This window comes from Eumetopias jubatus, unplaced genomic scaffold, assembly GCF_037043125.1.
Source record: "Eumetopias jubatus isolate StellerSeaLion01/CBP00866 unplaced genomic scaffold, mEumJub1_p1.0 scaffold_11, whole genome shotgun sequence".
NCBI classification, from domain to species: domain Eukaryota; kingdom Metazoa; phylum Chordata; class Mammalia; order Carnivora; family Otariidae; genus Eumetopias; species Eumetopias jubatus.
Window position 1 is genome coordinate 104,143,826 of NW_028274817.1, and position 22,173 is coordinate 104,165,998.

The window sequence follows — 22,173 nt, forward strand, 5'->3', positions numbered from 1 at the left end:
ATCCTCTCATGCTAGTTATTCTATGGAGGAAAGGATTTGCAATGATGGTATAGCAAACTAGAGAAATGTTATAATATGGATCTATTGGTCACTTTGAAAATGTTATGGATAAGAAAATAATGTACAAAAATTACCCAGAAAATCCACAATTCTGTTGGAAAATATATGGAGTGCCCATGTTGGAACAAAGTCAGTAAAGGAATACTGGAAGGCCTAAGGTGACCTAGATCATATGTACAAGGAAGAATACTACAAATGATTGAAACTAATCCAATGGTGCTCCATGACTGCAAAGAGTTGATAGGGACCAGGGAAAAGCCCTGGAAAAACCAATAAGGTGATTGTTTGACGCAGTACAGTAGAATCTGCCTTTTGAACCTATATTCTCCCTCGTCTAAGTCCTCATCTCCCAGGTTGAGCTAGGGAATTAGAGAACAGGAGAATTTGCCCCATTATGATTTCCGATATTTTGTGTAAAAAGGAAGACCAATGCCTTCTAAGTCTGTTCTACACTTCTGACCACTGACTATCCATTTAGACCCTTCTGCTTTCCCAGGAGGAATTCTCTTATCTATTTTTTAAAATATTTTATTTATTTATTTGACAGAGAGAGAGAGATAGCGAGAGCAGGGACACAAGCAGGGGGAGTGGGAGAGGGAGAAGCAGGCCTCCCGCGGCGCAGGGAGCCTGATGCGGGGCTTCATCCCAGGACCCTGGGATCATGACCTGAGCCGAAGGCAGACGCTTAACGACTGAGCCACCCAGGCACCCCTCTCTTATCTATTTTTCTCTGTGATCCTGGATTCCATCCTCAAGAGAATCTTGCTAGTCCATTTTACTACTTGGCCACATATGAATGAGTTTACAACATTGAGGGGTATGCTAATAACCATAAACTTTTCACATATGCTTAGTAGTCATACCTAAATATATTTACTAAATTGAGTTCTCACTTATGTGTTTGTTTGTTTCTTTCTTTATTTTTTGACTGTTTGCTTGTTTAATGCTTTTCCCCCCATCATGCTGGCAGTGATTGAAAAGCATTAGAGAAGTAAAAACCTGAAAGGATGTAAAAAATATTTTGAGGGAATAAAGGCATAATATGATCCTGAGGTAAATGTGATAAAGGTAAATATGATCCTGAGTGTCTAAAACTGCCTTCAGTGATTCCCTCTTCCTGGTATTATCTTTTGAAAGTGGGTTGGGGGCACCTGGGTGGCTCAGTTGTTTAAGCGACTGCCTTCAGCTCCAGGATCAAGTCCCGCATCTGGCTCCCTGCTCAGTGGAGAATTTGCTTCTTCCTCTGACCCTCCCCCCCTCTCATGCTCTCTCTCTCTCTCTCTCTCTCTCTCTCAAATAAATAAATAAATAAACCCTGAAAGTGGGTTGTGTTTAGTGATTCACTTTGATGAATAGAATGTAGCAGAGGTAACAGAGATTAGGTTACAAGACTGTAGTATCTTTTCTGCACCCTTCTGCACTCACTTGTTTTCTCTGAGGGAAGTCAGCTACTTTGTTGTAAGCTGCCCTATGTAAAGGCCCACTTGACAAGGAATTGTTGTCTCCGACCAATAGCTAGCAAGGACCAAAGGCCAGTGAAGAGACACATGAGTGGCAGAAGAATTGTTCCTGTCCCACTTGGGCTTTGAGATGACTGCAGTCCTGGCTGACACCTTGATTGAAGCCTTGTGGGATACTCTGAGTTAGGTGATCCAGTTAAGTCAAGTGCAGATTCCTAATGCACAGAAGATGTGAAATAAAAATAAGTTGCCTGTTTTAAGCCACTAAATTTTGGGCTAATGTGTTTCACAGTGATGGATAACTAATTTAGACCCCTTTTGTGTAAAAGAAGATACATGTGCTCTTATATCCATAAAGTGTGTTTTGCAAAAAGATTGAAGAAATTGTTAATAATACTTACCTCTGATAACAGAGTATGAAGACATGGGGAATTCATTTTACTTTATACTGTTCTCCATTGTTTGGATATTTGATCATGAAAATGTATTACTTCTTAATCATCATAATAAAATAACTAAAAGTAGTAGTTTTTGTTTAGTTTAGCTTTTAGTTTTGTTTTAGTGAGAAAATCATAGCTAACACCACATGCTATTTGGAAAAGAATGAGGACACTATGAAAACCTAGGGCGGGGCCAGGGTGGCTCAGTAGGTTCAGCATCCAACTCTTGATTTCAGCTCAGGTCATGATCTCAGGGTCATAAGATCGAGTCCTAGGTTAGACTCCAGGCTCAGCATGGAGTTTGCTTGTCCCTCTCCTTACCCCTGCTTGCACACTCTCTCTCTCTCTGAAATAAATACATAAATAAAGTCTTTTAAAAAACCTATGGAAAGTGTTTTAAATCATACTCAGAAGAAATTTTATAGAGTTAAAAGGATTTGATATGAAAAATCAAAATGAAAATAAGGAACAAAATTTTCTCTTTAAGAAGAAAAAAAAGAAAAAGAAAAACCCAAATAAATTGAAATAAAGCATGTATAAGTGCAGAAATTAATTAGGTAGAAGATAAACCATTCAAACAAACACCAGTAATCTCACCTACACTAAAACCAAAACATGACACGGTGAAAAGATTGGTGAAATATATTAAAAATTGGCAAATATAAATAAGAAAAAAGAGTTGAGGCACAAATATATGCCAAGAATGAAAGAAGTCCCATGAGTACAGATTAGAAACATTTTCGTTAATGGAACAAAAACAGATGTGCCCCAATATCCCTATCATTCAGCTTTGCTTAGGAGATCCCAGCAAATGTCAGAAGCAGTGAAGGAGAAATGAGAAGTAAAAGTAGTGCAAAATACATTGAAGACTGATTGTTGATGATATGATAGCACATATAGACAATCTGAGAGCATCTCATTAATTATTAGAACTAATATGAGAGTTTATCAAAGTGACCATTTACAAAAAGCTTCTATGTGACTCCTGCACTCACTTAAGAGTAAATAGCTTATTGTCTTTGCTGTAATATTGCAATTGCCCTAAAGTGGCTTCTGATTTCAATGGACAATTTCAGCCTTTAATGACAATCCCATTAGAACCCATTCTGTATTTTAAAACCTGTCTGTACTCACTTAGAAATTGACCTTCGGCTTGGGTCGTGATCCTGGAGTCCCGGGATCGAGTCCTGCATCGGGCTCCCTGCTCGGCGGAGAGTCTGCTTCTCCCTCAGACCCTCTTCCCTCTCTTGCTCTCAATCTCTCATTCTCTCTCTCTCAAGTAAATAAATAAAATCTTTAAAGATAAAAAGAAATTGAGGGAACTGTTTCACTGATTTTATTCTTTGTACATCGTGTTGACTATGTTGGTATGGTCGTTTTCTCATTTCTGGACTTCTAATACTCATTGCAGAGGTTTCTCAAGTTTTAGTCCAGGTTTTAGAAACTGTGGTTCTAAAAAGGTAGTAGAGGGGTGCTGGGGTGACTCAGTCAGTTAGGTGTCTGACTCTTGATTTTTGGCTCAGGTCATGATCTCAACGTCCTTCCGCCCGGCCCCACGTCAGGCTCTGCACTCAGCAGGGAAACTGCTTGAGGATTTCTCTCTCTCTCTCTCAGCCCCACCCCCCACTAGGGCATGTGCACTCTCTCTCTCAAATAAATAAATCTTTAAAAAGTTAAAAAATGAATAAAATTAAAAAATTAAAAGGTAGTAGAACATGGCTCTCTGCTGTGGTATTCTGCAGAAGGCTTCTTACTTGATAACTCTAGGAAGTGCCTAGATTTATGTGGCACTGAAGTTGTAAGCACTCTATGTACATATGTTGGTATAATCAAGAAAAAGTTTTATAAGCATTTTGATGGAAAGTACAAATTTCAGTTTGGATCTTAAATCAACTGAGTTTGACATTGCACAGAAATCATGGATGCCATGATAATGCCTGTTATCTAAATGAGACGGAGGCACCTCCTTTGTCTTCAGTGGAGTAAGGTTTTGCCACACATCATTTTTTATGTACTTACAAGCTACATTTGAATTTCAAATAAATGCCATTAATGTGATGGCCAAGGAAAATTTCTTTAGTTACAGTTTTATTCAAAAATTCTAAATTCCTTGAAAAAATTATATTTCCCTAGGAAGTTTATTTCCCTCCTTTCTGAGAAAATTAGGTTCAGTTTTCTTCTCTCTTTTCAGAACTACAAAATTCCCTCCCCAGGAGTCAAAACTGATGGCCTTACCTCATATTTTATAGGGCAGAGAGTCAAAGCAATAACATCAGGCTCCCCCACCCCTTCCTACCCCCAAACCTGTCAATTTTTTTGACTGAATTCATACCATATGGTCTGATCCTAGGAAAGGTCATTCCTCCACTTGTTTCTAGGTAACATCTCCTCCAGGGCTTGAAATCCACAATTTCCCACATCATTTATTTCTTTCTCATGTTTTATTGTCAATATAAATTTTTCTACTATCCTTCATCTTAAAAATAAAGTGTAACAATGATCCCTTAAATATACATCTTATTCCAGCTATCACTCCCATTTTTCTTTTCCTCTTCATAGCAAAAGTTCTGGAAAGACTTGCCTATACTCACTATCTTACTTGCTCTCCTCCTGTATACACCTTTAACCAATGCAAATCTGGCTTCCATTCCACCTCTGTTCTAAAGATGTCCATAAAATTTTACTTACTGAAGAGATAAGTTTCCTATTAAATTATCAGTGGTTTAAAGAACTCAGCTATGCATGCATTTTTGTGCAGTTCCTAAATACTAAGTACTTTACAACTGAGTTTGGTAAAATGTCTCTCTTTAAGAAAATTTCTTTCTTTTAAGAATTTACTAAATGTCCTTTAAAATTTCATCTTTATTTCAATTTACACTTTTTATTGCACTTTTATTAGCAGCAACTTACCAGAAGCACATCATTGAAAAAAAATAGAGAAATGATGAAAGAAAGAACATTTTCAAAAGGTCACAAGTAATGAAAGTTACTCAGCATGAATCACAAAATAAGCAGAGACTTCAAAAACTAAGGGAACTGAATTATTTCTGCTGATATGATAAACGTTACCACAATTATTATGGCTACTAAGGTTAGAGAATTTTCCATGGATTTTTTGATATTTAATTTTTTTATCATTTTGAAATAATTTTAGATTTATAGAAAAAAAGAGTTCCAAAGTTAATACAGAGTTCCCACATACCCCTCACTCAGTTTCCCCTAATGTTAACGTCTTACAATACCTTAGTCTATTTGTTAAATCTAAGAAACCAACATTGATTTGTGACTATTAAGTAAACTGCAGACTTTATTCAGATTTTCCCAACTTTGTCCACTAATATCCTTTTTCTGTTACAGGATCCTATCTAGGATACCACAGTGCATTTAGTCACCAAGTCTCCTTAGACTTCTCTGGTTTCTCAGCCTTTTCTTGTTTCCTGTGACCTTGAAATTTTTTAAAGGTACTGGCCAAGTATTTTGTAGAATATTCCTTAATTTGGGGTTGTCTGATATTTTCCTCATGGCTAGACTGATGCTATGGGATCTGGGGAAGAACAACCATGGAGGTGAATGCCCTTCCTGTATCATATTGGAGGCATATGATATTGATGTAACTTTATCACTGGTGATATTAGCCAGCATCACTTGTTTAAGTGGTGTTTGTAGGATTTATTTACTATAAAGTTACTCTTTTTTCTTTTTTTATAATCTGTTCTTTTGGATGCAAGATACTTAAAAGAGGGAGGGAAATCAAACTCCACCTCTATGCTATTTGGAATTGTTCTGTAGGGAGATTTATCCCATATCCCCAAATTATTTATTTATTTTGTTATATCAGGATGGACTCATGAATATTTGTCTTATACTTTAGGTCATAATGTAATACCACATTACTATTTTTTAAATCAAACTCTTCTAGCTTTGGCCATTGGGAACTCCATTATTTATTGTGCAATTTTGACATACCCTCATCCCACTTCCTTGCTGTCCAGCACTACAGGATGTTCCAGGGTTATCTTGTATATTCCCTGCCCTAGCATTGGAATCAGACATTTTCCCAAGGATCTCTGGTTCCTTTCATTGGAAAATGGTTTTAGAAATCAAAAGCCAGGTGCTGGTGGTGCTCTTTACTACAGGGCTGCCAAGGGTCCCAAGGCCTTTCAGTGGAGAGAGCTATGAAATATATATCAGTATAATAACCCATGTATACATACATTTCTGTAATTATTTCAGCATTTATCCATCTGTATATATATTATGCTAACCTAATTGTGAATTCATACTGGTATCTCCCAGCTTGAATCCAGTACCACAGAGTTCATCTAGACTTCCCTCCTTGCTTATCTATAATTGCCCTGTCTGAAAGTAAGAAACCTAGTTCTCACCATCCATGTACTTGCTTATTAAACATGAGATATATCTGTAAAGTAGGTTGAGAATTATTACTTAACCTGAATCATCATGAGAAACAAATTTGCCAGCTGGAGTACAGTTTTTATGTACAGTTCTTTTTGTCTTTAATTTTGACAAAGTTATTTAGCCAGCTTCTTTTCTCCCACCTGCTTCAGTGAGGTTATGTCATAAATTTGTAATAGAGTTAGATTCATTTGTCATAGTGTGTATTACATTCTGAGATTTCCTGACATCCTGGTTGAAATTCTTTTAGTTTGCATATGTTAAAGTTTACTCTTTGTGATGTACAACTCTATGAATTTTGACAAATGCATTAAATCATATATCCACCACTCCAGTACCATACAGAGTAGTTCCATCACCCTAAAATTCTACAGAGATGTTTTTGGAGAAGAAACTACTATGAGAAAGCATGTGCAAAAAAAAATCTTTCCCCAAAAATATTTGGTTCTATCTGATGATGTTAAAGTAAGTGTATTTCCATATTTCTAAAGACATTTTTTGAAAAATTACAGGTATCTTTTATTCACCAATAGTTCATAATGCAAGCTTTTAAAAGAATATTTATGAGGGTGACTATCAGTTATCATTTATTAGTCTTTTTTTTTAAAGATTTTATTTATTTATTTGAGAGAGAGATAGCACGAGAGGGAAGAGGGTCAGAGGGAGAAGCAGACTCCCTGCTGAGCAGGGAGCCCGATGCGGGACTCGATCCCGGGACTCCAGGATCATGACCTGAGCCGAAGGCAGTCGCTTAACCAACTGAGCCACCCAGGCGCCCCTATCATTTATTAGTCTTAAGAGGGTAACACCTAAGGCCCAAATCCTGTCTCTTACTTAGAGAGCAACTCACTGTAGAAAAGAGAGGCTTTTTCATTTGAAGATCTTATGGTTACCTATCATGAGTCTCAGTCCTTCACAGTGTTGGTCATACGTGTCAGTTGAGGAAGAGAGTTTCTAGAATATCTGGATTGTTATAGCTTTTTAGAAGAATAATCAAAAGAACCAATCATGCAGACTTGGCTGTGATTTGAATTTGATTCTAGACAGAGATTCATGAGCAACAACCTTTTTAGCTAATGTCGTCCTGATCAATGTGTAGCAGAGGATAGAAGTACTATCCCTACTCCATCATGTACTATTTTTCTATTTTGTATTTTAGTTTTTTTCTTTGGTTCATCATTGTTGTTGTTTTGTTTGTTTTCCTCAGTGACCTACAATTTAATTCCAGGGGTTTGAGTTGCTAATACACCTACCATATAGCTGGCAAAAGTCCAAAGTGAGACCATGGCCACCTTAAGAGATAAAAGGAGACTCCTAAATGTCATGAAAGAATCTTGAGATTTCTTGTTGTCAACTAAACCAAATCACCATGTACCAAAACAATGACACTCTGCACCATTATTAAGTTGGATTAATTTAGTTGTAAATTCTATTTGAGTCCCTACTCTGTATCTTCTTAGCTCAATAACTTTGGAAGGTTAACTTCTCTGAACTAAAGTTTCCTGTACTTCATTTTAATATACTTTTTTTCCTGAAGAAAAATTGAGAAATTACACTTGAATATACTTGATAGCATATGTGTGTCTAATTTCCATAGGTGGTTGCTTATATAACGGAGTTAAAGAAGCTGCCAAAGCTAGGAAGGAAAATAAATTAAACTTTGAATAAAGCAGCAGGATAGGAAACTACCTACCCCCCCTTCCCAATGAAAACATTCAAAAACCTCTAGGTCTCCCTAGAACACAGCATTACTGTACTAAGCTCCTTGTGAAACTGAACTGTCATACATCCATCTCTGAACTTGCACCATGCAGTAAAGGAATATATATTAAGTGCTCCAGAAGCCTCTGAAAACTAAATATAGAAATCTAAACCTCTCAATTTACTGTTGAAGAGACTGAAGTAGAAATAAATTAAGATAGTGAAGTTCATAAAAGTTGATCATAGGATGGCTAAGATCCAGTCTATTATAACTTTATGCATTATGCTTTTGGCTCACAACATGGTAGAATGAGCACTGCTGAAGATTGCTGTTGGACTAACAAAATTCACCCAAATTTTTTGGCCTGCCTTTTAGCAATAAGGCTCCATTATATTTTTTTCATGTCTATTCTTTTCCACACCTGTCTTTTTAAGGAATGGCTGCCAAAAGATGTCTTTTTAAAAGTATAGTTTGGCATCTGTCACAATTGTATGCAGTTAAATTCTGTGCATAATTAGGAGACAATTATAATACTGCATAAAGGCCATGAGGGCTTACACAGAACTGTCCTGTAGAAATTCCATATTGGAATGAAAATAATTGGTGTTGAAAATTTAAATTTAAAGGTGCAGTCTTGCCTGCTTATTTGATAGAATTATTAGCTTTGCCTGCCATCTCATGGAAGGCTGGTAGTGATATTGTATTGCTCTCTTCTATACATCAATAGGACCAATGTTTGCATAAATTAAAATTGTAACAATTCCTTCCATTTTCTGGGACTTTACCTGCTTGGCTTTCACCTATAATCCTAACTTTATTTTTCAAATTAATTATTTGAGTCCCTTTTATCTATCTATCATCTATCTTATTCAAATCCAACCTCTCTCTTTGGGAGGACTTCTACTCCTCCAAATGGCAAATTGTTTAAGTAATCTAGAGACTTAGTCCAAAATAGGTGGGGGTAGTTGCACTCATCATAGTTCAAACAGAGAAACAGAAACACTGGGGGGAGGGTGATACACAGGTAACAAGTGACTTATATAATAGAGACCTCATCTTATGTAATTGTGAGAGCTGGTTAAGCAGTCTTCATAAGGTTTTTGTCTGCTTCAGGTGCTGGAGCCTAAAGTCAGGCTTTAGCCTGACTAGGCATTCAGAAAGAAGAGATGGGTGTAAAATAGGGGGAAACAAGGATAGACTGGAATCCATGAGGAGTAGCTGGAACTTACAAGGACAGACTGGAACCCATGTTGCTCTTTCACTACCTCCAAACCTCCAACTTTGATGAGTAAGTGCCCTGCAGAAGTAGTCTCTTTTTTATGGAACTGGTGATGCTAAGAGATATGAGGGGGAGCTGGTATAGCTGTAGGCCCAGCTGCTTCACAGTAAAGTAAGCCAGCAGATCAGTGACAATATACCCCTTCCTCTACTTTCTGAGCAGTAAAAAAATATAGCTACTGGGACGCCTGGGTGGCTCCATCAGTTACATGTCTGCCTTTGGCTCGGGTCATGATCCCAGGGTCCTGGGATTAAGTCCTGCATCAGGCTCCTTGCTCAGTGTGGAGCCTGCTTCTCCCTCTGCATGCTGATCCCCCTGCTTGTGCTCTCCCTCTCTCTCTCTGTCAGAGAGAGAGACAGCAAGAGGGGGAATACAAGCAGGGGGAGTGGGAGAGGGAGAAGCAGGCTTCCCACTGAGCAGGGAGCCCGATGCGGGGCTTGATCCCAGGACCCTGGGATCATGACCCGAGCCGAAGGCAGACACTTAACGACTGAGCCACCCAGGCAACCCAAAAAATAAAATCTTTAAAAAAATACATACCTATTACTTTACCTTTGCCTTCCAAATCTCTCAAATGTCTCATGTAGCACAAGAAATCTCAGAACTGGGGCGCCTGGGTGGCTCAGTCGGTTGAACATCAGATTCTTGGTTTCAGCTCAGGTCACGATCTCAAGGGTCATGGGACTGAGCCCCGCAGCCAGCTCCATGCTTACTGGGAAGTCTACTTGAGATTCTCTCTCCCCCCCTCTCTCTGCCCCTTCCCCCCGACCCCCTGCTCATGTGTCCATGTGCCATGCGCCTGTTTCCTCTTTCTCTAAAATAAAATGAAATGAATCTCAAAAAAAAAAAAAAAAAAATCAACCATGCAGGAAACTCTGAAGAAAGTTTCAGTTCACAATTCCACCCCCACACTCAAAACTGTTTCCAAACAGCAGGTGAAAAACAAAACAAAACAAAACAAAACAATACTGGGGCGCCTGGGTGGCTCTGTCGGTTAAACATCTGCCTTCAGCTTGGGTCATGGTCCTGGGATCAAGTCCCAAATGGGGCTCCCTGCTCAGAGGGGTCTGCTGCTCCCTGTCAAATAAATAAAATTAAAAAAAAAGAAAAAAGAAAAAAAAAACTGGATAATCTGCTCTTGTCATTGTTCTGTCACCCAGTGTCACCAGAAATTCCAAAAGTGGTTTTGAATGTTTTGTTGATGTTGCTAGTATACATCTCACCCAATTGTGCAGGGTTGCCCCAAACTTGGGATGTTAAGTTTATAATTTTGTTCTCATGTCCTGTTTTAAACCACAGGGCTTAGTTCAGACTCACTGGGTTCTTTTGAGGCTTTAGGTTCTTTCCTAACAGCAAATCTTGGTAAGGGCTGCCCCCAACCTCCCAGATCCCCCAGGCAGTTGTTCCTGACTTTGAATCTCAGTGAATGGGAAATTTGGTTGTTATTTTCCATTCCAAAGTCTAATTTCATTATGTAAATGTCTCAACTTGCTCTCAAGGGGCCAAAGATAATATCCATTTTAAGGAGTATTATCAAAGGAAAGCAGGGGTCTGGGCGGTAAAGTAAGGCCTCTGCATTCACTTACACAAGTAACAGGTGTAAAACAAAAATGAGTATTATTTTTATTGAACACTAACTGAACATCCAGCATGCAAAATTTACATTAAAGAAGGCTTAAAACAAGATATTTTTAAAAGCTATTTAACTCTTATAAGCAACTGAAGAGAATTTTTAGCAATGCATGGATGTCTAATGGAAATTTTCTTCCAATGGTATCAGTTATCTGTAAGGATAAACAACTCTTTATTGCAACATTAAGTTATTCTTAAAGTCATTTCACATATATATTCTCAAATATTAGGCATTCTTATATTCCTGGCTGGTATCTTACAGGAGATGGTTGTCCCAAGAGGACTTCCTAGAAGGCAATCCTGTGGGAGCTCTTGCCATAAAACTTCAAGAGAATTGAGAGTGCAGAATAAACAATGTCATGTGATGAAGTTTAATTTTTACCAGCCTCTGTCTGCTCAAATTAATCAATATTAACACAGGGATTCAGAAAGTGTCAACAATCCCTAATTATTCCAGAAGCATGAATTATCTTGTTAGGAATTTATGCACCCTTTCTCCTCTTTTCCTTTTCTGTGAGAGAGAGTGAAAGAGAGTCTGTATGTGTGTATAATGGGTGTGTGTGTGTGTGTGTGTGTGTGTGTGTATGGCCAAGTGTCCGCATTAAAGGAACAAGACCATGGTTTGCTTTATTTTACTTTACTTTTAAAGAATAAACACATTTCTGAAATTTTCAAGTCAACTGAAGAAATTAACCTTAAACTGCTAAAGATGAAAGAAAAAAGGTCGTAGCTTTCAGGGTGTCAGAAATGAGAAGAGAGATTCAATAAGGCTATTAATTTTTTCACCAGAACCTTTAAAAGTCAGCTATAAGAGCTGAGCCATAAGAAAACAAATGAAAAGAGGCAAAAATAAAAAACGAAAAACCTTACATATTTTCTTACACAGAGATATAATGGGTTAAGAGAGAGGAATAAAGAAACCAAGTGAGAGGAAAGGAATGGGAGAGGAAGAATGTAAAGAAGGGAGAGTAAAGAGATGGAAAAGGTGGTTTTAATGGTAGAAAATAGAAAACAAAAACAAATTTATTGTTAAACTGAATGTTAAACTTAAAGTCTGGCCTTCTGAGGTGACATCTAGCTGGAGCAGGCATGAGGCCTTCAGGACGGAAGGCATTGAACACGGTCTTGGTTCTCTTCCTCCTCAGATGAACTGGAGGTACTGGAAGAAGCATCCGACTCTGCATCCATGACTCCAACTTCAGGAGCTCCCCAGTGCTGGTAATGACCTCTCTGTGTCAGGTGACGCATGAGGAGCCAAAGCATGTGGCTGTCAAACAGGTCAGTGTGGTGTATGCGATCTTCATCCCGTTCTCGCTTGTTTCTCTTAATCATATCCTTTAACCCGATCAGCTCAGTGGTAGCTTTAGCTGTGGGTGCCCAGATCTTGGCTTCATGATCTAGGCCACTGGTTGCCAGCACAGGTAGGTAAGGATGGGGCTCAAGACAGTTTATGGTGCCTCCCCTGTCTCCCTCCATGAACTGAACAATCTGGCAGGATGATTTTTCCCAGAGGAAGATGTGCCCACAATCACTGCCGCTCACCACAAACTCACTTCTGGGGCCATAGAAATTGACGCCTTTGATTGTGGCATTATTTCTGTGCCCCTTGTATCTCTTAACATACTGGGCTCCATCTCCATCAGAGGAGTTGAAGAGATAAATATCTTCATCATTATAACTGGCCAGGAGCTCTGTGCCATCATGGCTGTACACAAGGCAGGTGATGTTTGCTTTGGAATCACAGTTGACTAGGTGATGAGGACAGAATTTCTTGAGTACCCCATTATTCTCATTCTCATTAATTTTCCTTTGGTCATAAATTCTTACAAACTGATCTTTTCCGCCCACGGCAAACTGGTAAGTACTGGCAGGATTCACATGGATTGTATACAGCCCCACTCTCTTCTCCCTCTCTTTGGTTACCACCACTCTGGAAGCTGGCCGGCCTTGTCTGAGGTCAATGGCAAAAACAACTGCATCTTCACCTGAAGATAGGAACTTAAAAGGGGAGTCTGGCTCCAGAGCCAACTTATGGGAGGCTCCCCTGTGCTGGGCCACACGCTTAGTATTCTTACAGTGTGGTAGAGCAGAGAGCTCTGCTATGCGCACCTGCCCATCACGGGCACACATGGCCAAGGTGGAATCACCACAATTGGGAAGGAACTTGGCTTGAAAGACATTATTTTTGTGACCACTCGCAAACTCCAGTACTGGCTGCCGACGCACCCAGTCCCACACTATCACTCTAAGGTCATCACTGCTACTGGCCAGCCAGGTGCCACGTTGGTTAAAGTGCACGGTATTGACGCAACCATGATGGCCTTCAAGCTCATGGAGCAGGTGGAAACGCTGCACAAAGACTCTGGCCCCACAGGCCTCATATACGAAGCGGGCACTGTAACCCAGCTGCCGCTCTCGAAGAGCAGAAAGGACTTGCCAGCGAGGGCGGGGCAGGGTAGATGTTTCGGAGGACACCCAGTCCTCCAGGGCCCGATCCTCATCTGATAAATACTGATCACGGTTAGCTTCATCGCACAGTACCTGAGGCTGTTCTGCGGCCGCTCCTCTCTCCTCCTCTTCCGCTGGGTGATAAGGGAATAGGTTTTCCTCACAGAAGAACTGGTCCGAGTCTTCCGTGCTTTCAAAGTTGATGTTTTCAGCTGAACTTTCTGCGTCTGTGCCTTGACTTTCTGGGCTGGCCTGGCTGAGAACGCCACCATCTCTGGTCAAACTCAAGCTCAGTTCAGTGTCTGAAGATGTCTCTCTCCAGGCATCCACTTCAGACTGCTCCTCAGGGCTATTAAGCAGGCTGCTTCTTCCTGAGTCTTGTGGGCCATCTGTGCTGCTCCCGTTGTCAGACATCTTAAATGACGCTGTAGCCTGTCTGGAGTGGGAAAAAGCCCCACAAGTTGGAGGAAGGGAGGAGGCCCGGCCCGGCTGGGGACAGACCAGGGAAAATTGGCTAGACCTAGCGGCAAGACGCTAACGCGGTAAGCCAAAGCCGGAAGGGTGATTAGCCGGCTGAAGCAGTTGGAAGTATGGGAGCTGGTGAGGTTCAGAAGACTTTGTCCCGTCTAGCATCTCGCGGTATCTCAGGACTGCTCAGACTTTTCCAGGCCCTCAGCCCCACCCCCGCAACTATCTTACCCTTGTCAGTGCCTGTGCATTCTCTTCTTTTGAAGATGGGAACACGTTGCACTTTGGGAAAATATTCTCAGAGAACTATCAGCAAAAGTGATACTGTTTAGGCAGAACTGTTATAAGATTCTCAGTGCTTGTCTTGAACGTGATGTACAGTGCTTTGCTTGAATATGATGTACAGTATGAAATGAAGAAATAGGCAAACACAATGAAAGATTGCTAAGGTCCCCAAAGCTAGTGAGTTTATGACATACAAAAAATACCTTCAGCAAATCAAACAACTTTAGGGAAACCTTGACAGCTCTAATTGGTAGAAATGTCGTCAATAAAAGACACGTTGCCTAGTTAATTGCATTTTAGATTTAAAAATACTTTTTAGTATGAGTAGATCCCAAATATTGCACTGAACATACAGCTACCAAAAAATACTCATTTTTTTTTATCTGCAATGCAAATTTAACTGTGTGTCCTGTATTTTTATTTGTTACATCTGGCAGACTTTCTTAGTAAGAAGAGTAATTTAGTCCCTCAGTGTAATCAAGGCTGATAATAACTGGTCAATTTAAAGTAGACATTGAAATCAGTAACTCCTTCACCAATTTGAGATAGAAGCACAAACTTTTTCTTTTTCCACCAGGGATTCTATGTATTTATTTGGGGTTAATTCAATTTAGGATACTTAGGGAGCATCAACACGATTTAATGAAAGAAAAATTTCTTTTGTGATGTCATAGAACTATCAAAATATTTTAAATATTTCCCAGAATATTTCAGAGGCTTCTTGGGGGCCTTTTAGGAAGAGAAAACAGCTTTTCAGAGACAGTTAATTGGCACTGCTGTGTTAAGTTCAGAGCTTCTCCAAGTGAATTATCTAAGGTATGTCAGTAAATTTTCAAACCGCCAAGAATGCCGGAATGAGGAAAACAGGATTTCCCTCAGAGCAATTGCAAGATCAATGCAAAATTGATTAAACAAAGAAGTATAAAGTCTTCTAAAGAAAGAGAATGGTTCCAAGGTGGTAGTAATGGAAAGACACGTAAAAGAATATTCACCGCATTTGTAAAGAGTAGCTCAACAACTTGAAAACCACCTGAAAGCCCATCAAGAGTAACATGCATAAATAAATCAGCATATATTCCTATAATGGAATAATGTACAAAAGTGAGGATTAATAAATACATCAACATGGATGAATCTTAAAAACAGAATGATTAATGGAAACACAAGTGAAAGAATAGTCAATAATTTCATTTTTATGCAGATCCTTATAGTTTTCATACTAGTAAAACTATTTTAAAAGGCAAGGAAATAATTGACTCAAACTTCAGGGTAATTATTACCTTTACAGGAGGGGAGGAAGTTAAAATCTGGTAGAGAGGGAGCTTCAAAATTTCTTGGTAGTATTTATGGCTTGCTCTGAATATAGGTATGTTGTTATTCTTTTTATTACTTATTGCCTGGCATATACATTTATATACCCTTTTCTAAGTATGACGTATTGCATAGTCGTTTTTTTAAGAGATAATGTTCATTAACAAGGGGTCTTGCTTGGCCATGGAGCACAAAAACAGGAAAACTAGAGCATCAAACCCTAGTATGCCCATCCTGGCAATGTCCAGGGGAGGAAGCCTTATTAATTTGCTTCAGAAATGTCTTGTCCCGTTGCAAGTTGCAAGGAACAGTTCCAGTGTTAGAGGTTAAATCGGGTCATTTTAACCTGATGCTATTGTGTTAATCTGACTTTTTTTCTACATGCTCATTAAGCAAATTTTGACTATAAGTTGGCTTTTCATTTAAGTTTTCTTTTAATTTAATTGATCTGTTCAGTTTATTTCCATTCCCATTTATTCACCAAAAATTTATTAGAGCTTCAATGCACAATGTAATGTTCTAGGTCCTGATATTACAGGTGGTGAATAAGAGTGGTAATTGCTTCACTCATGGAGTATATAATATAGCAGAAAAAAGTGACAGTAGACAAGTCAATACAACATATGAGGCAGTGATGAATATTATGGAGAGAAATAAAGGTGTGTAAGTAGATACAGACTGCATGCTGTTATTTTAGATAGTGCATTCAGGGAAAGTCTTTTTACAGGATGACATTTAAGTAGAGGGCTGAATGCAAAGAGAAATGGAGCACTGCAAATATCTAAGATAACAACATTCTCTACAGAATGACATTTGAGTGCAAATGTTTAAAATAGTAGCATAAAAAATAAATAAAATACTATCACAATATGAATGTTCATGGAACTTTGAGGAGGCCACTGTGACTGAAGCAATATAAGTAAGCATTAGGGAGAGTGTCAGCAATGGGACTGGAAGAATCAAAGGCCAACTGAAGAGCCTTTTTGAACATCATAAGGAATTTTAATGTTTATTTCATTCTATGTGTACTGGAAAGCCTTTAGATGCTTGTGAGCAGGATAATGGCATTATCTTACTTTTTATATATTTTTAAAGATTTATTTCAGAGAGAGAGAGTACACAAGCGGGGTGGGGGGGAGACAGGCCGAGGGAAAGGGAGAAGTGGACTCCCCGCTGAGCAGGGAGCCTGATGTGGAGCTCAATCTCAGGACCCTGAGATCATGACCTGAGCTGAAGGCAGACGCTTAACCGACTGAGCCACCCAGGCACCCCCTCTTACTTACTTTTTAAAAATATGATACTGGCTGCTGTGAGAATAGAATGGAGTGGGGAAAGCAGAAGTATTCAACGGTTGCTGTAATGTAGGTGAGAAATTAAGGTGGCTTAAACTAGGGTGAGGATAGTGCAGGTGGTGAAAATTGGTTAACTTTGGAATATGCTTTGGAATATACATTGGAAGTGGAAATTATAGCATTTACTGATGAGTCGAATCTGAGTATGAGGTAGAATAGTCAGGCTACTGGCAAGAAACACATATCATTTGGATGATCTGAAGCAGTTAAATAAGTGGGCTTTTTACAAAGGTGGGAGAAGCCTGTGGAGAAATCACAAGGGAAAGATCAGGACCTCAGGGCTATTATGAGCAGGAGGATATTATACTCCTAGGCCTAAAGGTGGGGAGGGGAGAGAGCAGTTATCAAAAACCTAAAACAGAGAGGGTGGTGTGGAGAGTGTGACCTGATAGGAGCTATCATTAGCCTTCCCTCAGTGAACCCATGAAGAGGGAGCCAGGGAAACAAATTCTCCAAGTTTGTTCTTCTCCTTCTGCTCACCTGCTGGTACTTCCCACCAAGTCATGTGGAGAAGGTAGGATTTTGTATCCTGTAACTTCACTGAATGTATTCATTTTAACAATGCATGTGTGTGAGAGAGAGACAGAGACAAAGAGAGTATGTGTGGAGTCTTTAGAATTTTCCATATATTAGATCATGTCATTTGCAAACAGATAATTTTACTTCCTATCCAATTTGGATGCCCTTTATTTCTTTTTTTCTTGCCTTAATTTCTCTAATCGTTCCAGTCCTATACTGAATAGAAGTGTCTAAAGCATGCATCCTTGTCTTTTTCCTGATATTAGAGGAAAATCTTTTAATTTTTCACCATTGAGTATGCTGTTACTTGTGAGCCTTTCATATATGGCCTTTATTATGTTTGAAGCCAATTTCTTCTATATAGTTTGTTAAGAGTTTTTATCATGAAAAGGTATTGAATTTTATCAAGTGGTTTTTTTTTTGCATCTATTATGATGATCATGTGGTTTTTACTCTTCATTCTGTTAATATGGTATGTCACATTGATCTCCTTATGTTGAATCATTCTTGCCCTCCAGGGATAAATCCCAGATGGTCATGGTGTATGATCCTTTTAATGTGCTATGAAATTTTGTTTGCTAGTTTTTTATAGAAGATATTTGTATCTATCTTCATTAAGAATAGGAATATTGGCCTAGTTTTCATCTAGTGTATTTGTCTGGATTTTCTATCAGGGTAACTAACAATTAACTATTAAAAAGGAAATTAAGAAAATAATCTCATTTAGGGGCACCTGGGTGGCTCAGTTGGTTAAGCATCTGCCTTTAGCTCAGGTCATGATCTCAGGGTTTGGGGATGGAGCCCTGGTTGGTTGGTCGGCTCCCTGCTCAGTGGGGAGTGTGTTTCTCCCTCTCCCTTTGCCTCCTCCCTCCTGCTCGTGCTCGCTCTCTCTGATAAATAAATAAAATCTTTAAAAAAAGAATCAGTGATAACTCCCAAGTGTTTACAAGAAACAGTAAGTGAATGGTGGTGAAATTTACTGAAATGAGGGCTAGAGAGATGGGAATGGAAGAATCAAGAGTTTTGTTTTATTTATGTCAAGTATAAAAATACGCACTAAACATTGAGACAAAAGAAAAATTTAGTTGATAATTGGATACAGATGTCTGAAGTTTATAGGAAAGATTATAAATATAGAAATAAATTTGGAAGTCATTAGTCACTGGGAATAAAGGAAATCACCTGGGGAGTGAGTAGACAGTGAAAAGAGCAAAGATATGAGGATTGGGCACTGGATTTATTTTAGGAAGAAAAAGAGAATCTAACCATATGGAGCCAAAGGAGTGGCCAGTTATCCAGGAGAAAAACATGAGAATATGAAGAAAGTGTAGAAACTATTTCACAAGGGGAGGAGTGATCAACTGTGAGAGGTTATGATTAGGGCTGAGAACTGACCATTGGATTTGGTAACAGGGTGGTGACAAGTGACTTGTTAGAACCGTTTTATAGCACTTGTGAGAACAAGTGCTTGACCAGGGAAGTCTGAGGAGAGAGAGTAGAAGGAAGAAGTGAAGACAGTGGGTAAAGATAGCTCTTGTAGGGGTTTTATTGCATGGCGGAGAAAAGAATTGGAGCTCCAATGGGGAATGGAGTCAAGAGAATTTTTTTAAACCTTAGTTATCACAGAATGTTATATGCTAGTAACTGATTTAGTAGTAAGGGTGAAAACTGCTAATGCAGGGGAGATAGAAGAATTTTCAGGAGGGAAGTCTTGAATAAGAGAGAAAGAATAGGATTTAATGTACAGGTAGAGGAATTGTAACAGAAGGGGAGACAAAATATGTAGCACAGAGGCAAGTAGGTTGTTAGATTTGGTGGTGGAAGAATGTACATATTTTCTTCTAATTGCTTCTGTTCTCCCAATGAATAAAGAAAGAAGGGTTTCTTTCTAAGAATGAAGATTAAAGCTGTGTAGATCTTTGAGGCAGAAGAAGGTGTTGAATCGTCAACTCAGAAATGAGAGAATGTCCAGCAGGGGAATGGAGAATTGTTGCCTATAAACAGAGAGAGTTCACTTGTGGTTTTATACCATAAAAGGAAAAAAAAAAAGACAGCATGGTTATTTGTTTTTCTCTATTTCAGACACTCGAGGACAGGAGTAGAGTAGACAAATACTTGGATTCAAACTAAAATCTGAGTTCTTTTGCTAGTTGAAGATAATTAAAAGTTGGGGGGGGCAAAGGAAGTTAGACTCTACATAGTGAAATTATTATAATGAACTGCAGAATTTATTTTAAAAAAAAAGGGAATTAAGGACAAGACTGGGAAGATGAAGAGGGCAAATTTGATAGGGTCAGCAGATTGGAGGTCGCAGTGGAGTCGACTAGAGTTCACTTTTGCTTCACTACCGTATAGCCTTTAAGTATATATGAAGCTTAGGAGGACAGGATGACCCAGAGCAGTGTAATCTGTACCAAGCTATTAAAGTAAAAGCAATTTGATTAAGAGATTAAAGTAACTCACTCTAAGACATGGCTGACTGATAAGCTTAATTTTCCCAGAAGCTATTTCCTAAATCTAAGAGGACTTCCTCCTCTAGGAGAATTATTTTTTAGAAGAAACCTTCCAGAGCCATTTGAATATCCCCGGACATTGCTGTAACTACTCTTATAGACCAGCAATATGGCAGAATCAATATAATTCTGAAAGTGGCAGTCAAAGAGGAGACTTTATCTGATTACCTCAGTGGGTTTGGGGATTCAAGAGACAGTCATTTCTAAAATGTTATATTACCTCCCTCATGTAATGGGCTTGTCTTGTTTTCTATGCTCATAGAAATAACATCCCATTGAGGGACAGACTTGTAAACCAGTATCAAGAGGTGAAGTGAATACTAAGATTAATAGAAATGTTTCTGTGAAGATTTCATAAGGTGTTGGCAAAACTTACATTTGTATGTGCTTCCTAGATTTTAGAAATACCTATTCAAATGTTTAGGAAGTCCAGAAACTTCAAGATGCCCTTTGGAATAAAAGAGGAAAAAAAAATCTCTATATCCTGGAACAATTTCCATTATAAACAAATAATTAAGATAGCAAAATGTATGTTAATGAAATTATTAACAGAGGATCCCTTGAAAGTAGAGTGACAGGAGAAGCTGTTTTGAGGTAGACATAGGACTTCGATGGGCTTCCAGGAAAGATATTTGAGCATAACACTGAAGGAAGAGCAATAGAACAGCACTGCCACCTAACACAAATTTTTTCTGGGCCCTTGTGTATGCATGCCCACACCCCTGTCTCAGTCTCATTCTACCTCAGTCCCTTTTCTGTGGGGGATGCTGCAAGGTGGGAAGCCACAGGAAGCAGTTGAAGATTAACACGTGGTCTGTGATGAGAGGGAGGAGACAGCATGATAGATTCTGGAAAATGGAGAGTCTTGGTATGATTGGAGCACCAACTAAGTGTGAACAACAGTATGAGACAAGGCCATCCTATAACTTGGAATGTGTTATTGCAGCAGTTCTCAAACCTTTTGGCCTCAGGACCTCTTTGCATTCTTGAAAATTATTGAGAATCCCAAAATACTTGTATGTATGTGATTTACATCTACTGATTTTGCCATATTAGAAATTAAAGCTCAGAAATATTTAAGTAACTAAAATAAGAATAATACACTCATTACATGCTAACATAAATAATATATTTTTATAAAAGATAATCATTTTTTCCCAAGCAAAACAAATTTAATGTGACAATTGGCATCGTTTTACAATATCACATATTTTTTTTTATTGTCTGGTTTCATAGAAAACATCTGGATTCTCCTTTCTGCTTCTTCAAGCAATCTGTTGCAATATCACAAGTTATGCAGTATTTGGAAAATTCAACTGTATATTTGTGAGAGAATGAGGGCAAAAAAGGGAAATAACATTTTAGGAGTATCATGAACATAATTTTGACCATTCAGACCTACTAAAAGGGTCTCACAGACACCGCCCCCCACCATGGGTCCCCAAACACACTTTGACTACTGCTACTTTCTCATAAAGGCTTACAGGGAACAGGTTAGATTCCATCTAGTAAATGATGCATAGATACTTAAATAATTTAAGTAAGGATTGGATTTGCATTTTATAATCATTAATCTCAGGGTGGGAAATAAGTTAGATGGAGGTAAAATTAAATGTTTGGAAACTAAATTTGAATAATTTCTCACATTCTCTCTGGAAGAACTGTTTTGCAAACAGATACATAACACCAGTGTTAATTTTCTTTTACGTGTCTAGTTTCCTCTACTCAAGAGTAAGTTACGTGAAGGTAGGTACTGCTTTTGATTCTTTATAAGTACAGCTTTTGGCAGAGTATACAGAATAGGCACCCAGTAAAGATTTGTTGAAAATAAATGAAAGAAGTAACTAAATGGTTATCAGTATATTGCAGATAAATGATGATCTAGTCTTGAACTTAATGGCAGTGGCAACACAGAGTAGATTCAAGAGATGTACTGAATTCACTGTCAACTGACTGAAAATGCTGTTGACCTACTTACTGGACAAGGACTGTGAAAGAAAGATAAGGAACACCATTACTTTGGTCATCTACCTTATGTGACCCTGATTCAGGGTCGATAGGAGAGATAGAATAGGGTGAGGTTTGAAGGGGTGCTTTCTGGTTTCATTTTGAATATGATAAATTTCAGATGCTTGTGGGATTTGAGCCTCTCCTAGGGCCTTAGGCAATTTTAAAGTTACATAGTGTCTTACCTAATTAAGCTGAGATCACAGGATATTCTAATATTTGTTTTCAATGCTTTAATATTTTAGTATTTGTTTTTAATACTTTTGATGTTTTAGTGTTTA

General features: G+C 38.6%; 1 pseudogene; it reads right to left on the reverse strand.

Annotated features, from left to right (window-relative positions):
• Positions 1-12,087: 12,087 nt before the first annotated feature.
• On the reverse strand, positions 12,088-13,851 carry LOC114197587 (DDB1- and CUL4-associated factor 8 pseudogene; annotated as a pseudogene).
• Positions 13,852-22,173: the final 8,322 nt, after the last annotated feature.